This window comes from Lagenorhynchus albirostris, chromosome 5, assembly GCF_949774975.1.
Source record: "Lagenorhynchus albirostris chromosome 5, mLagAlb1.1, whole genome shotgun sequence".
Classification (NCBI taxonomy): Eukaryota; Metazoa; Chordata; class Mammalia; order Artiodactyla; family Delphinidae; genus Lagenorhynchus; species Lagenorhynchus albirostris.
Genome location: NC_083099.1, coordinates 65,927,800 through 65,944,833, shown reverse-complemented (window position 1 = coordinate 65,944,833; position 17,034 = coordinate 65,927,800). Strand labels below are relative to the sequence as shown.

The following is a 17,034-nucleotide window of genomic DNA, read 5'->3' as shown; positions in this document are numbered from 1 at the left end:
TTAACAACCCAGTCTAGATTTTAACCTATAACCCTTCTGCAACAACGGGCCTGTTACCTGCCACATATGGGATTTAATCAATGTCCACTAAGTATATGCAGGCATCTCCATGTGCATGTATACCATGTACGTAATAGGTGTGATTCTGGTCATTACGTATGTAAATTCATTTGGATGGATAATGGATGTACAGATGGGTGGATACTGGAGTCACAGGTCAGAGAAATGCCAAAAAAAAAAAAGAAGAAGAAGAAAAGAACAAAGCCTGTAGCAGTGCATAGGATGCTGATAGAATGCTTACTTTAAAAGTTTATGCACTGGGCTTCCCTGGTGGCGCAGTGGTTGAGAGTCCGCCTGCCGATGCAGGGGACACGGGTTCGTGCCCCGGTCCGGGAGGATCCCACATGCCGCGGAGCGGCTGGGCCCGTGAACCATGGCCGCTGGGCCTGCGCGTCCGGAGCCTGTGCTCCGCAGCAGGAGAGGCCGCAGCGGTGAGAGGCCCGCATACCGCAAAAAAAAAAAAAAAAAAGTTTATGCACTGGGAGATTTGGATTGACATATATATACTAATATGTATAAAATAGATAACTAATAAGAACCTGCTGTATAGCACAGGGAACTCCACTTCGCTGTACAGTAGAAACTAGCACATTATAAAACAACTATACCCCAATTAAAAAAAAAATTTATGCACCTGAAATTGTATAAAGCACCTACTGGGTGCTAGTGGTAGGGAAAAGGAGATAATCTCTTTGCACTGGCCTCAGATAATCATAAGAAACATATACAGACAATTTTAAAGAAGTGATTTTTATAGGTAAGAACTACTTGGATTTGGAGGCAAAGGAGAACCATTTTCTGTTTGGTGTGAAGCACCAATTAGAGTGTTAGGAGTGAAAGAGGCCTGGGGCATCTGGTGCATTTAGACATTTTAGACTATAAAACTGAGCTGCATAAAGCAGGGTTACACAGGGACTCATAGACAGACTTTTAAATAAATCAATCAATCAATAAAAACAACCTTCTCCCTAGCCGCCACTGCTTTCTGAAGGTGCTACGGAAACCTTGAAAAATTGGTCTTTGCAAGGAAGCAGAAAACCCGGCGAGACAGTGTACGGTCAAGAGCATGGGCTTTGGATTGAACTCAACCGGGCTTCAAACCCCCCTCATTGGCTCAGGAGCTCTTTGATCTCAGGGATGCTATTTCCATTTGGAACCTCTGGGTCTTGGCTTATGAAATGAAGACCCCTGCCTATGTCTCCTGTCAGTATGAAATTAGATTATGTCACAAGGGGCTCAGCAAAGCTCTCAGGATCTCACTCCTCCCCACATCCACAACCCCGCTCAGCCTCTCACTTCCTCGGCACCCTTGGGTGCCTTCTCCATTCTCATCTACCACACTCAGGTGTTGGATCAGATGATTTCTAAGTTTCTGTTAAATGAGTCTAACTGTCTAGTCCCATTGTTCACCGGATGGCTGGGATAGCTGGACAGGATATCAAACAGTCTATTTTCTACCCATTTATGTTAATGAGCCATTTACTGTGCTCTACCACAGTTAATCCTCAAAAGAAGACCTGTGAGCTAGCGGTTGCTTTCCCCTTTTATAGATCAGCATACCAAGGCAAGAGGCAGAGAGAGAAATCATCATTTCATCATTTCATTCCATGCATCCTTCCTCCTCTTTGCACTAAAAGCTTTAGTCATCTTATCTCTCGTTTTTATTGTCTTTTTCCAATGTTGCCCTTCGGAGGCTGAGGTCGTGACCCTCCTAAGAGCCTTAATCAAATCCGGAAGGCAACAGGACTACCGAGTCTTCTCTACCTGATTCCCAGACTGAACATGCGCAAACAAAGCTGATGCTTGGGAATCCAGCCCTTGCTGCCTCAGGCCGTGTGGCTGGCTGCAAATTTGTACCAGCTCTTGCCTGATGGGCTTGCTTTGGCATTTGACATACATGTCACTGGATCCACGGTACAGCCAAGCTTTTTCTCTAGCCACTAATTTATATTTCTCCTGGAGGGCCTAGAACTCTGCCCTACACAGCGGGTACTCACTGAGTTGCAGATGGTACCGCCAACCAGTGCGGACCCAGGTTACATCAAGTGTTTCAGCAATTGCACCAAATTGCTGGCCAGCCTTGAGGGTTTGGTCAGCCTCGCTCCCAGCCTTTCCCCTCAGAGAATCACAAAGCCCAGTTGCAACTAATTCTTAATAATGCAATTAAATTTTTGGAAACCAAGCCGGGTTTCATATTTAAATGTTGACTTTCACCACACTGCAGAGGTTGGCCAAATGCAGGAGTGACTGGAAGGATTTGGCCAAGAGATGAATCGGGATTTTCCATTTTTAGAGAAACTGCCTGTGCTCAAGCACAGGTAATACTCCAGCCTCAGGGGTTCCCAGGGACCAAAGAGTGGACAAAGCATGAACCCGAAAATCAGCGTGCCTCATAGGGAATCACTAGTATTCTCAAAAAAAAAGTAGAGGCAGAATTGAACTGTTTCCTCTTTGGAAATGCAACAACACCTACCTCTCAGGCCATTGTGGAGATGAAATCAGAACATATATGAAAAGGCTAGCTTGGAGCCTTGCTCAGAACCGGGAGCAATGAATATATTTAGTTGCTAGCACTGCAACATGGGAAAAGGCACTGGTCTGAAGTGAAATGACTGGGTTTTGAATTTCACACTGCATCTCACTAGCCCAGCTGGTGCCTTCCCATCCTGGCTCCCAATTTCCTCATCTTTCTAATTGGAATAATAATCATGGCATACTTCACAGGGTCACAAGGAGGAGCACATTAAAGAATGACTGAGAACGTTCTTTGCAAACTATACAGCTTTCTAGGCAAAATAAAGCATTATTAGGTGTATCCCTAACCTCTGTGCTTTTGTTTCAGCTCTTCATTCTGTCTGAAATGCCCTCCTCCCCACACCCCCTCTTCTGAACCTGGCTGTTGAAGTTCTAACCTTCATTCATAAGGCAGGAGACATTAATGACAAAGAGCAAAGTATTATATCACTAGGGTTCAAATCCCCATCTCTGCTGTTTGCTAGCTGTTTGACCTTAATTACTTTCTGTGCTCCAGTTTCTCATCTGTAAAGTGAGGATAACAGTACCACCCATTCTATAAGATTGTTGTGAGGATAAAATAAGCTCACAAGTGTAAAGTACTTTAGAACAGTATGTACTAAGTCCCATATATGTGTTAGCTCTTATTATTTCAGAGATTTATTACTTTGATGTTTATTTCAAAGATACTTTCATTATTTTACATTATTTTATTATTATGTTCAAACTCCACCCCTCCAAGAAACATTTTTAGATCTCTTAGTTTGAAGCAATCATGTTCCCATATTTAACCAAGTATATTGTTTGTAGCTCAGTGATGGCCCTTTTCATTGCTAGTATCCAGTATATCTCTCTCCTGCACTGACCTTATAGCCCTGAGTGACAGAGGCTTCCCTTCTTACCTCTATACACATGGCTGATGCACAATATTTGTTGAATTGGATGGAAGGTATGCAAAGTATACAGATGAATAAGCCTAAATATACTGGATGAGAGCTGATCGCAACTGTTACATGATACCTGTATTTTAAAGACTGAACACAAATGCAACCTTTAGCACCGTACCTGACATATAGCATGTGTTGTGTAAATGTATTTACTTGGAAGGATGGAAAGATAACTAAAGGTACATTAAATCCAATGGAAGGTTTCAGTTTATTGGGTCCCCCTAATTCAAAACATGTATTAGATGACTAAGTTACTTATCACAGGTGCCAGGGCGAGATTAAGATACATACCAAGGAAAGTAAAAGTAGCTCCTGACTTTCCGGCACTCACATTCGGGAGGAGAGATGGTCCGGCTACTAGATAATTGCAGGGGCCACGGGTGCTAAACTGAGTAGGATGGAGCTGCACAGGAAAGTGCCTTTGGCAGCTCAGTCCCCACTGTAAGGCAGGGACCCCCTCAATAGCAAATTGCCCAGGTATGTTCATGTGAGATGACTGCATCATCTTTTCAATAAGTAGGGAACCAGCAGTAAAGCTTCCAAGTTTCTGAAAGGAAGAGGGGAGCAAATTAGTTATGAGGACGTGGTGGTTTACATATAGCATATATACAATAAGAGACATGACACCATGAGCCATACCTGTATAATTATGTCTCACATAGGCGATGTCTCAGTCTCCCCCATTTTGATGTCAAATGTTGACAAGACATTGAAAAACAAGAAAAGTGCTTTTCCAAAAGGGAGACCTAGTCTCCTATCAACTCCATTTCCACCAATGGCTTCACTTTAGCTCCCAATTTTGCTATCAGTTGAGAAACGAGTTTAGACTGGAGTATTTCTAAGATCCAGTCCACCTTTACCATTTTCTATTCTATTTTTCAATGCCTGGTCTGATATGGAAACCAATATTTTCTCCTAGCTTCAAATACTACCTCTATTCTGACGAATCCCAAATTGATATCTCCAAACCTGACATCTCTTTTGAGAGCAGATCTTAAATATCTAACTGCCTACTTGGACACCTACTTCAGAGACATCTCAAACATACCATGTTCAAAACTGAGTTCTTGATTGCCAGTAATTACCCCCCTGCAAGTTCTTCCTTTGCAGTGTTTCTAACTCAGTAAATAGAAACATATCCACCCAATTGCATAAACTGGAAACTTGGGATTCATTCTTGATACCCTTCTCTCCTTTACCACCCACTCCTACTCAATCCAATCTCTTTTTCAATCTTGTCAATTCTACTACCAAAGTAGGTCTCAGACCTTCCATACCTCACCACCTGCACTGCTACCTCCCCAGGCCCAGCTACCTTCATCTCTCCCTGGGACTCCTACCACAGCCTCTTCAAGAATCTCCTCGTGCTTCTTTCTAATTCATCTTCCACACAATAGCTGGGGTGCTTTTCTTAAAATATAAATCAAATCATGGCATCACCCTGCCTAAAAACCTTAAATAACTTCTCAACACACTTAGAATGATCTCTAAATTTCTGACCATGGTCTACAAAGACCTACATGGTCTAGCTCCTGATTCTCCCTCCAAATCCATCTTTACCACTCTCTCTGTGCCATGCTGACCTCTTTCAGGTCTCTGAACATGCCATGGTTCTACCCCCTTTAGGATTGTTGACCTCTGTTCCCTCCACTCAGCAAACTTTCCTCCGCACTCTTGGCCTGGCTAACCCATCCTCCTTTTTCAGATCTCAGCTTAAAGTTTACTTTAATAGAGAGGCCATTAGGTAAATTCTGTCCTTCCCCTATCTCACAGCACCTTACTTATTTCCTGATTCTCAGTTATCATAATTATAATGCATACTCATCTGTGGATTTACTTGTGTAACGCTTGTCTCTTCCACTAGACTACAAGCTCCTCTGTATGTGCAAAGTCTAGCCTGGTACTTAGCAGAGGTGCTCAATTCATAACTTTTGTGCCTGCATATTGATAAGACCTGAAAATATCAACATATGTTTATTCCATGCTGAAAAAGTCCAACCAAACAGGTGATAAAATAAGGGAATAGAGTTGAATATTTTCTGTTTCTCCAACCTTTTCAGTTCCAAATCCCTAGAATCTTATAGCACTCCTCCATTTTCTTACTGAAACTTCCCAGCTTTCAGGGTTGAGAAGGGAAGTATCTTTATGTTCTTTTGCTTTGCTCCGCCATCCCCCTGCCTTCACTGACAGATTTAGCTTTGCGCAGGAATGTGGCTTCCACAGGTATGATTGGATGAGACGTGTTGGGAACAGGAAGGGTAGAAAGGGGAAAAAAAAAAAGGAACCATATAGGGGAGGCGGTTGCCCTTGTACATCATCCCAGCCCTCCCACGTTGGAGGGTTTTTTGTATTTTTTTTTAAATGCCATATACATCCAGTATTCTCTTCTTCCCACCTCTAGGAATCCAAAAATAAATGAGCCGTTGATCATGGGTTTGGTGCTGGCAAAACTAGTAAGTATGGGCAGATATGGTCTCAATTGAAGGAACTTTTTCTTGACACATGCCCTGGCCCCTTTGGCTTCATCTTAACCATTGCCTTGTTCTGTTACTAGAGTGAAGCCCTTACCTTCTCTCCAGCACCCATGCTCATGTTTTCTTTCCTCCTCCCTATCAAGACCAACTTGCTCCTAATCCATTTTTATATTCACCGCAACATTCGTGAGATCTGTTGCGCATTTGTTGCAGAGGTAGGAAGGATAGAGAGCTGGAGGTAGGAAGGATAGAGAGCTGCACAGATTCTCTTAGGGGGCAGAGCTGGCCCAATGTTCTCCCTGTCATTTGGGTCAGGCCTTTGGTAGAAAGTTATCCTACCTCCGTATTTTAGTAACTCACCCATCAACTCAGGACTTAAAAAAGTTATAGAAATCCACCTTGTTGCTCCTAGAAAACAGCCCTGATAAATTTGTGCTTTGTTTATACCTTTTTCTAAGACTAAAGTTGGCTCAAAACAAATGATTTTTTCCAGCTGGGTGAAGGGGATGGGTAGGGAGGGGCTAAGGTAGAAAGAGGAGGAAGAGGAAGAAGGTACCAAAAAGGAGGATCTAATACTGGATTTCAGTTCCCACTACTGGGAGATGGTTCATTTCCAATTCTGCATTTCGAGGACATAAAGACTTTCTGATCTTTTTTATTCTCTTTGGATGAGTATGAATCCTCCCCAGTAATTTATGTCTTCCTGTACTGAAAGGGTTAAAATATTTCGGGAAGTGAAATAACCATTTTTAAGGATGGTTACAGAGTCAAGGCAGGACACTTCAAATACATTGTTCCTCAGATAAAACCTGAGTCACAAAATCAGTTATGGAATAACCTGATGGCTTTGCTTCTCTGTGATGATTCACTCATGAGTTTGTCCATTCGCTCCGCATTCAACGACCACTCTGAACTGTGCATTATAATTTCCAAAGTACTTTCCCCTCTATGGTACTTGATTCTCATGGGAATCCTGTGATGTAGTCCCTGTACAGAAATGACCATTTTAGAGAACAAGAAACTGAGACTCACAGAAGTTAGTCAGTTGTGCAGCTTTAACTGGAACCCAGATCATCAGATTTCACCCTGAATTCTCTTTCAGTTCTACCTACTTGAATTCAGTCGACATTTCCTAAGTGAGCACCATGTTTGGATGCAAGTCCAATACAACAAAAATGAAGTTCTCTTGTCTTTGAGGAGCTTCTAGCCTACCAAAGGCAGCGATCAACACCTGGGTGTGGAGTGGAGGTAAGTGCCTGGGTTCTTGGAGAATGCTAAGAGTCTGGGGTAGAAAACTTACAGGAGACGGGATTGGAAAGAAGTTTGAGGGCCTAAGGTGCTTGATTTATTGATTCACCATCACCATCGTCAAGTCTTTTCCATATACCTTCCCAAATTATGGCCTTTATGAATGATATTATTAATCTTTTTCTGTCCCATTTTCTTTTGAGCATTCTGCTGGCATTTCACCCTCCAAAGGGTGGGTGTTTCTTAGCAACCTTGATGTTGAGACATTGAAAGCTGCTAGACTTCCAGCTAATTGTAAGATTGCTGAAATTGTATCTGGTGGTTTTATGCACGTGTCATAGGAAGGAGATGGTTACAGCTCCTGGCACATGGGCCCAGCCCTCAGGCAGTCTGGGCCTTGGCAATAAGGTGCTGTGAAAAGTGGCATGGGTGCGGGGCTAGCACCTGTTTATATCACCTGTTAGTTTATTATCCAAAGGTCTGGGATGCCCAGAGGGTTGGGGTGGACTTGGGTTTAGCTGAGTAAGCTTCAGGATCTATTAGGGGTCTAGATCCTGTTAGAGGTGGTGTCGGGAGCTAGAGTCCAGGCTGCGGATGCTACTTGAGGCTGTGTGCTTTGGAATAGCATGATGCTGGGTGATCTCTCTGTTCATGGTAGAACCTGTCAGGCCCTCGAAGTTGTAAAAATCACAGTCCAGCTCTGGCCTGCAGGCTGAGCCAACCTGGTGATGGTGGTGGTGGGGCTGTGTATGCTCCAGGCTCTTGTGGATTTTCTTTGCATTGGGTATTGGGTATTACTGGATGGTGCATGGAGGCAGCTGGGTTATATCCTGTTCTAATCAACACTGGATGAAAAACCCAGAGGCTGAACCTGCCCAGGGAGGGAGTCGGTGCCTCACACTGGTGCTGGAGCAGGAGGTAGGACACAGCCTCTGGAAGGAGGCCAGAGAGTTTGGCTCAGAATCAGGATGTTTGGCCTGGCAAGGGGGCTATCGTTTGCATGACTTAAAGCAAGCTTTTGCACCATTCTCCGCCTTTTTTTTTCTCAGTAGACTGTGTGTCCCCTGGGGTCAGAATCCCCTGTTGTATTTATATTCATTTCCCCAGTATTCAGGGAAAATAGTGTCTAACCCACAAAAGACTGCCAATGAACTGTGTATTGTGCGAACGAGTGAACGAATGAGCTGAGTATGAGGAATTAGATCAGTGGTTTAAGGGAAGAGGGCTTAACAACCATGGTCCTTACCTCAACTCACCTCCTAGATCCTGACGTCTATCCCCATGCCCTTTTCTAAGAACCAGAGATTCAAAGAATGGTAACCACCTACTCCCAGTTCCTAACAAGCTTGTGATTCTCTAAAGGAAACAACATTGATAGGGCTTATTTTTAAATTGTTTTCCTCAGAATTCACTAGTCAAACATGTTATAAGAATGAAAACCAGGCTTCCCTGGTGGCGCAGTGGTTGAGAGTCCGCCTGCCGATGCAGGGGACACGGGTTCGTGCCCTGGTCCGGGAAGATCCCACATGCCGGGGAGCGGCTGGGCCCGTGAGCCATGGCCGCTGAGCCTGCGCGTCCGGAGCCTGTGCTCCGCAACGGGAGAGGCCACAGCAGTGAGAGGGCTGTGTACCGCAAAAAAAAATAATAATAATAATGAAAACCAAATCTCTTGTAGCCCCAGAAGCATCTCAAAGAATGTCTTTTTACCAGGAGAGCTCCTGGGTATAAAAATTTTAAAAATTTGTGGCTGCGTTGGGTCTTTGTTGCTGTGCGCGGGCTTTCTCTAGTTGCGGCGAGCGGGGGCTACTCTTCGTTGTGGTGCGCGGGCTTCTCATTGCGGTGGCTTCTCTTGCTGTGGAGCATGGGCTCTAGGCGCACGGGCTTCAGTAGTTGTGGCACACGGCCTTCAGTAGTTGTGGCACATGGGCCTAGTTGCTCCGTGGCATGTGGGATTTTCCGGGACCAGGGCTCCAAACGGTGTCTCCTGCACTGGCAGGAGGATTCTTAAACATTGTGCCACCAGGGAAGCCCCAGGAAACTCTTTTAACATTTTCAAAAGCTGTGAAATAACCAACAAACAAGATAAGCACACTAAGACCCAGCAGGCAGCGACAGATCAAAGATTTACAGGATCTATTTAATCTCATTATGGTCGATGTGCTCAGAAAGGGTGAGGTTTTGTTGGTGTGGAGACAAGTGTCTCCCAGAGTGAAAGGTCTTCTCCAAGAATGAGTGGGCAGTTCTCACTTTTGCTCTAGGCCCTAAAGATGTGGGAGGATTCAATTTTAGGTCAAACATTCAAAACTGTGAATTAGGACTAATTGCTTGCATTGAAAAGATTCCACTTAGGGCTTTTCAGTGTCTTGAGTGTGTGCTTGAGAGATAGATGGACATCAAACTAACATATAAACATTACACAGTTTGGAAGATAAAGAAAAGAATAAAAGGAGAAAAAAGCATCCATAATCCTACTACCCTAAGACAGCCCATGTAAATAGTTTTTTGTTAATTGTGTACTTTTGTTTATATCCAGTTTATTTTTTATGTATAGTAAATAAATATACTACATACATATGTATAGTTATAAATACACTACATACATATATATATACTGCTTTTCACTTTACCTGTTACCATAAGTGTTTTCCAACTCTAATTTTTAAAAATTAGTTGTATTATATTTAACCATTCTCCATCCAATACCCTTCCCTCCAACCCAGTCATGATGGAACATGTAGGTTGTTCAACTTTTTTGTTGCTAGATATAATGCTTGAATGCATATATTCATTCAAAGATTTTTTTCCCCTATATGTTGAATTATGCCTTGAAGATAGATTCCTAGAAGTAGAATTACTGGGTCACAGGGCATGACTACATTTATGATTCTTGAGACATGTAACCAAACAGATTGCTGACAGTAATGATAACCAAATTGGACTATGATAGCATTCAGTCTTACCTCATCTCACCTAGAAGAATTTAGATGTCAGCCTCCATAGTGAATATCAGTGTTGGTTCAAAGATCTATAACCACTTGGCAGAGAGGCTGATGCAAGTGGGAAAAGGTGAAGGGAAGGAAGGAAGAGACACTTAAGCTCACATTGGAACTGGACACCACTGGTAACTGACAGGTGGTTAGAAATGAATGAGGCATTTCTGAAATAATGTATATCAATGCAATAGCAGTCCTTAGTTTACTAAAGGGAATACTACAGCAAAATAAATCATTCAGGGTGGACTGGTTGATGGGAAGCAACTCTACCACTAATTTGTGGGATGGTCTTGGCAAACCATTTCCCTCTCTGGATTTTTCTAGTTTAGGTAATGGGGTCATCTTCAGATAATGAAGACAAATTCATAGAGTTATAGGGTCCAGTTAGCGTTCTTCTCTAGACCCAGAGTTAAACTCTGATGAGATCCACAGTTCTTTTGGAGTTGTACAATGAGATACCAGACATTCTAGGAAGGTCTTGAGGCTCCCCCAACCTCAGTGATGAATCCCTAAGTATTATATGTCTATTATGGACTGATGGCTAGATCTTTCAGGGCCTTGTTTCCGTGGAGGATTTTCAGAAAGAAATGTGGAGCAAGCAGATTGATGAGGTGCCTTGAGTCATCCACCACCATGACAACACTTGGCCTTTGGTGCTTCCTAAGTGTTCTCCTCACAGTTCTGTGTCCAGATGGTGACACAGAGAAATTAGCTAAATTGCTTTCAATTTAGTAAACTAAAAGAATAAACGCAGGTTCCCTCATTTTCCTGACTCTATCTGCGGGGCATGGTTGACTGGGAAGAAAATCTCTCAGATTTCAAGAGACCTAGCTCATTTTTGGAGGATTCTGGTATTGAAAAATAAATAAATAAATAAGGATATGCCCTCCCCAAATATTTTTTAAACAGCAAAATTGAGAAGATAGTGCAGAGAAAAACCCTATACCCAGTTTCCCATTATTATTAACATTTTATATTACTATGGTACATTTGTAACAACTAATGAAACAACACTGATACAATATTATTAACTAAAGCTCCTCATTTATTCAGATTTGTCTGGGTTTACCTTATCTTTTTCTGTTTCATGATCCCATCCAGGATACTACATTACATTAAGTTGTCATATCTTCTGAGGTTACTCTCAGCTGCTGCAATTTCTCAGACTTTCCTTGATAGCTCTGTGGAATACTGGTGACGCCTTTTGTAGGATGCCCTTCTGTTGAAACTTGTCTGAGACTTTTCTCATAAATAGACTGGGGTGTGGGAGGAAGACCACAGAGGTAAAAAGCCATTTTCATCTCCTCAGATCAAAGGTACATAACAATCAACATGGCTTATAATTGCTGATGTTCACCTTGGTGAATTGGCTGGTGTAGTGTTTGTCAGGTTTCTCCATGTAAAATGATTCCCTCCCTCCTTTCCTCCCTTCCCATACTGTACTCTTTGGAAGGAAGTCACTGTGCATAGCTCACACCTGAGGAGTGAGGAGTTACACACCGCCCCCTGCCCCCATCCTTGCTGGCAGTGTATCTACATAAATGATTTGGAATTTTTCTTCAAGGGAGATTTGTCTCTTTTCTCTGATTTATTAATTTATTTAATAATTTATATCAGTGTGGATTCATGGATATTTCTTTTAGACTTTGGATTGTAATCTAATATGACTTGATTTCCTTTTTTTTACTCCAAATCTTCCAGCTTTGCCCATTGGGAGCTCTTCAAGTGGCTCCAGTGTCTCTTTGAAATATGCCCCATCGATGTAGTTTTTGTTTGTTTTTCAGCAATTCTTTATTTATGATGCTATAAGATGTTCCATTCTGATTTTGAATACTTCTTGCCCCAGTCCTAGATCTAGAACCAGACGTTTCTCCAAGGAGCCTTGTTTTCCATTACTGCACAGAAGTATCAGAAATCAAGATCTGGTACCAGGTGGGCTCTTTGCTAGTGTAGCATCATTGTTTCTAGGCCAAAAATATATTAAATTTTACATTTTCAACACCAGCATACACACAATTACAATGCAATTGTACTATTCATAAGATAATTATAGGTTTATTAACAGTATTAAATCACAGTACCGTAGGAGCCTGTGGCGGCTCTGACACTGAGTCCTACCCTGGGACACACACAGAGAACTTGTGGATGAGGGTCTGCTCCTTTCCATCCTGTGTACGGCTAAGACTGATGTAGAACCTCAGTGGAGATGATGTCAAAAGTCTAAATGTGAGGCCTTCTCTGAACGTAAGGACCCAGCAAATGGCTCTTTTGCAGGGCTGCCCACCCCACGTCCTCTTTTCATGATAAAACATGGACAAACATAGTGGATTTAGAACCAGGACATCAAAATTCTGGACCTGGCTCAGTCTGATCCAGTGTGTGTGGCAAATACATTCTGTGTGGGCCTCAATTTCCAATGATATAAATTCAGTCGTGTGGAATTGGACAATTGCTAAGGACCTTCCCAGTGCTAGCATATTGTAACTCTCAATAGTATTTCATTGAGAGAATGTAATTGGCTCCATCTCTCCTTGTACATGGGCATCAATATTCCAGAAGGTCTAAGAGGAGGGATGGTGGTGGTGGGGAGGTCACTGTCAATAAATAGGAACTACACTTTAAATTATGTCCTGAAGATGCTGAGGTCCGTTAAAGGCTTTGCTAGGCAATCAGGCCTGAGAAACATTAGACCTTTCTTTCTAAAGAATGGAGATAAAAGAAGCATAGGAAATATTGGTGGAGAGTTACCTTCAAGTTTGTTCTGGTAGAGTAAGCCTTTTTTTTTTTTTTGGTAAGGGCAAACTCCTCATCTGTTATTTCCTCTGACGTCAAATAATTACCTTTAATGCAGTGATGGTTGAACTACCTCTAAGTTTCTTACCAGGAATCTCTATCTAGTTTTTTTCTTTTTTTTCCTCCTTCTTTTGTGTGTGTGTATGTATATGAATATTATGTCATATTTTTTTACATCCACATGGGGCCCAGCGGCTTAAGGTGTGCCCAGTTTACAAGTGTCATCTCCTTCCTATCACTGACTGGGACTGTTTCCAAAAACAGAAGAAGGAAAAAAAAAAAAGAACTCTAGTGCAGAAAAGACACTTGGGAACTGTCACATCCGATTATGAATGCCGGAGATCAAAGGTACAAGGTCTTAGAATCGGCCCCTTCCAACTCTTAACATGTAAAATCTTCATTTGGCTTTTGGACCTACTCAGCAGAATCCCAGACTTTGGTCTACAACTGGTTAAAAATTGATAGAGGTGAAGATTCTGGGACTGCCTTCTTTACTTAGAAGTTTACATTTTAACTTCTTTTCCCACCCCAGGGACACATTCACTCAGCTCCTTTCCATCCCCCCCTCCACCTTAAAGTTACATAAATATATATTTAGACACAAGGTATCGAATTTAGAACAGATAGACTGTGCTGCAAACCATCTGGGTTATTCCTTCACACAGTTGAGGAAACTGAGTCCTGATAAGTGGTTTTGCTCCACGTCCCATAAGGAGTTCCAGGCAGAACGGTAATTAGAAACCAAGGTTTTCTGGCAACAAATCCATGTTTTTTCCCCCTACCTCACACTGTGCCCCCACGGAGTTACACGTTTGTGCGTGTGTCTCTGTATGTACATATGTTACATAGACACCGACATGTAGGAAACATGCACCAAGCATCTGTGGTCTGACCTCAGGGAACAGTTTAATGACTCGGATTTCAGGCAGCTGACAGGGTTCCGCTGGTGGAGGTTGAAATAAACAAGAAAAGCCACTGTGGAGATGTGAATGGAAAAGTACCGAGCACTCCCTTTCTCAGCACATTCTTCCGCTCTCCAGCTCTCCCTGCCGTCAAGCCGGCTTCAGATAGGCTTCAGCATGGTCAGGTGTACAGAGGGCGGTGTGGAGAAGGAAAAAAAAAAAAAAAAAAATGCAGGCACAACACGCAAATCAAGTTTTTCCACTTCTAGCCTTAGGTAGTAAAGACAGCTAAGTACAGCAGCCCGGTGGGCCAGCCACCCTGAGTTTACAAACACTCAAGTGCTTTCCTCCCTGCATCCCCTTCCTGGTCCAGCTGCTGCTTTCCCTCATGCTAAGGTTTCATAGGAAGTGAAAACCCTGTTATTCAAAACAGTGATAGAGTGCTGTAGACAAATGATTATGCACCCCCCCATCACTTCTCTATTTTAAGCTCCCGAGATATTTATTTCCATTTTAAATAAGTGAGAAAAGTGTGGAAAAAATCCGTGTTTTGGGGGGAAACTCTGAGCTAGGCCAAAAAGGTTTCTAAACTAAAAAAAAAAAAAAAAAAGGTCTCAGGATAATACAGGCCAAAAGCAGGCAGCATATGGACCAAAATTAAATGTTGACACTTGTTTTTCTGAAGGTAGTGGCTGGAAATCATCTTTTTTTTTTTTTAATGTCTCAAAACTTTCTGCTCAATTTCTCTAAATCATACCAAGAAAACACCTTTCTTTCTCCAAGGATAATGTAAGGAGCTTGTTTATAATGGCTCTAAGTGAAGGATTTGAAATAAAACTAATGGGTAAATAAGATCGCCCATACCCATCAAAAGTAGCTGTTGAGTACCATAGCACAGGTGACAAGCATAGCCAAGCCCAGATGACAATCAAAACTCAATACTCACTGTGACCTGGAGTCTGTTCTGAGAACCAGTTTACAATTTACACACAGCCCAAAGCAGCCTTGCTTTCCTCAATTCTGCCAGAAAACAAGATGCCCATCTCCAAACCCAGGTAGTCAGATCACCCCGATTTTCTAACACAGGACCATCAAACCACGAAGACCCGTTTTCAGTTGTGTCCTGGGGTCCCACACGCCTCCAGTGATGGCTATCCTGTCCTCCTGAAAGAAAGGGAAGTCTTGAGTGATCATCTTCACGGTTCCTTCCAGTTCTAAAATCTGTAATTCTGCGATGTGATAGTTTAAAGATCTACCAAGGTGCCAGAAGTTCCTGACAGGTGAAACCAATTTCCTGTTTGGAGTCCCCTTAGAAAGAGGACAGGACAGTGCTTATTCCAAGGATAGTTTCCTTTTCAGCTATGATTGAATGGTGGGGAAGATTCTCTGGGGGGAACTGGATGCAAAATCTGTTCCTTTCCTTAAATAGATGTAATATTAAGACCAAGCTATTTTATTTTGTAACAAAGCTTTTATTTACCCAGAACCTGTGATTAGTAACCTATTACTATGCCCAGAACACCAGGCAAAGGGGCTGGCCTGGTCCTCTACTCTGAGTATTAATAGCCAGAAACCATTAGCTCATAGGACTGGTTGATACACAGCCCCTCCAAGCCCACAGGAATCACACATAAGACCCCAGACATGGAATCTCTCTTTAGAGCTTCTTAAGGATGATTTAAAAGAATTTGAATATATTCAATTCAATCCTTTCTTTAATCCTAGCACTGCTGGAATGAGGGAGGTCCACAAAGTGACACCAACTGGTTACTACTGGGGAGAGATCAAGAATGAGAGAAGGCATTCTGGAAGAAATTCAACTGGTATAAAATTTGATAAAGTTACTTTCCTAGGAATTGAAAAGAGATTGAGAGGTGGGTACACGATTTTCCTCACCATTCATCTCGTAGAGAAAAGGGGACCTACCTAAAAGTAAACCTTCATCTTTAAAATAGCTTCAATAATTTTTTTTTTTTTCATTTAACCGTCTCCTGTTCTGGTTAATTTCTTTCGGTGTAAACACTTCAATTTGGAAAAAAAAAAAAGTAGAAATGTGGGACCCTGGCACTGGGTCCCGGAAATAACGTCCTGAGAAGGTTTGCGGTCCCTGGCGGTAGGATTAATTATCTACAAACCACGCCTGGTGGGGTCTTCCTCCAAGGGCTCTCCGCAGAGAATTAAAGAAGGGTGAATTTATTCCCAGCCCCCGCTCTGGTTTGTTCTGCTGTCTGAGGGAGATTTCCCTTTGCTCTGCAGCGCCCCCATGGGGCTAAGATTGGCGTGGCAAAGAGAACGAGGGAGGGGCAAGCTATGTATTTAAGGGGGAGGGGGGAGCCAATGAGGCAGGATGGCAACTTTGACAAGAAAAGTGACCCCAAATCACAAAAGTAATCTCATTGTAGGATCAGTAATAGGGCAGACCCATACAATTCACATTCCAAACCACACAGACACCTGAGAAACCCTAAAGTTATTACTCATAAAAGATAGAAAAATCATCACCCATACAAATACACAAAGACCATCACTTCAGCAAAATCGGGGTGTCATTTTGAATCCAGTGGGATTCCTTTAAAACGCTTTGAAAATGAGGGGGAAGGGGACAATCAGAAAAACAGATAGTCTCCCTTCTGGCCAAATGGATCTGCACTGGATGACATCATGTGTCTTTGGGGGTAAAATGTTCATTTTGACAACAGTGACAGCATTAGGCCTGTGTATATTTTTCAAAAATCCTTCACAAGACAGGCTTTTCTGCAGAGACTGCAGTAATTCATCTGTCAATAAGTATTAAAATATTCAGATTTCACAGGGACAGACACTTACGCATATTTCCTAAGCTCCAGCCCTTGTGAAAATAGCCGACCCCTTTGGATCTCTCCTGGTTTTAAAAACCCCAACACAGCCTTTTCCAAAAGGGGGCTGCATTGACAACCACATTTTCAGCGATAGATCTGAACTTCTTATGGCATTCTGGGAAAGAGACCCCAAATATCCCAGGCAACAGCCAGCAGTCTTTCATAGCTCTGCTCAGTTCTATAAACCCAAACTGGGGTTGGGAGAGGTAGATTATTTTGGGAGATATCTTTATTGGAAATTAACA

The 17,034-nt window shown here is 42.5% G+C and overlaps 1 long non-coding RNA gene across 1 annotated transcript; it reads right to left on the bottom strand.

Annotated features, from left to right (window-relative positions):
- Window positions 1–11,260: 11,260 nt before the first annotated feature.
- On the bottom strand, window positions 11,261–15,310 carry LOC132520526 (uncharacterized). The gene is made up of 2 exons (XR_009540560.1): window positions 13,923–15,310; window positions 11,261–12,200 (listed from the first exon to the last, which is right to left on the bottom strand). It is a non-coding gene; the product is annotated as an uncharacterized LOC132520526 (long non-coding RNA).
- Between the last annotated feature and the right edge of the window lie 1,724 nt (window positions 15,311–17,034).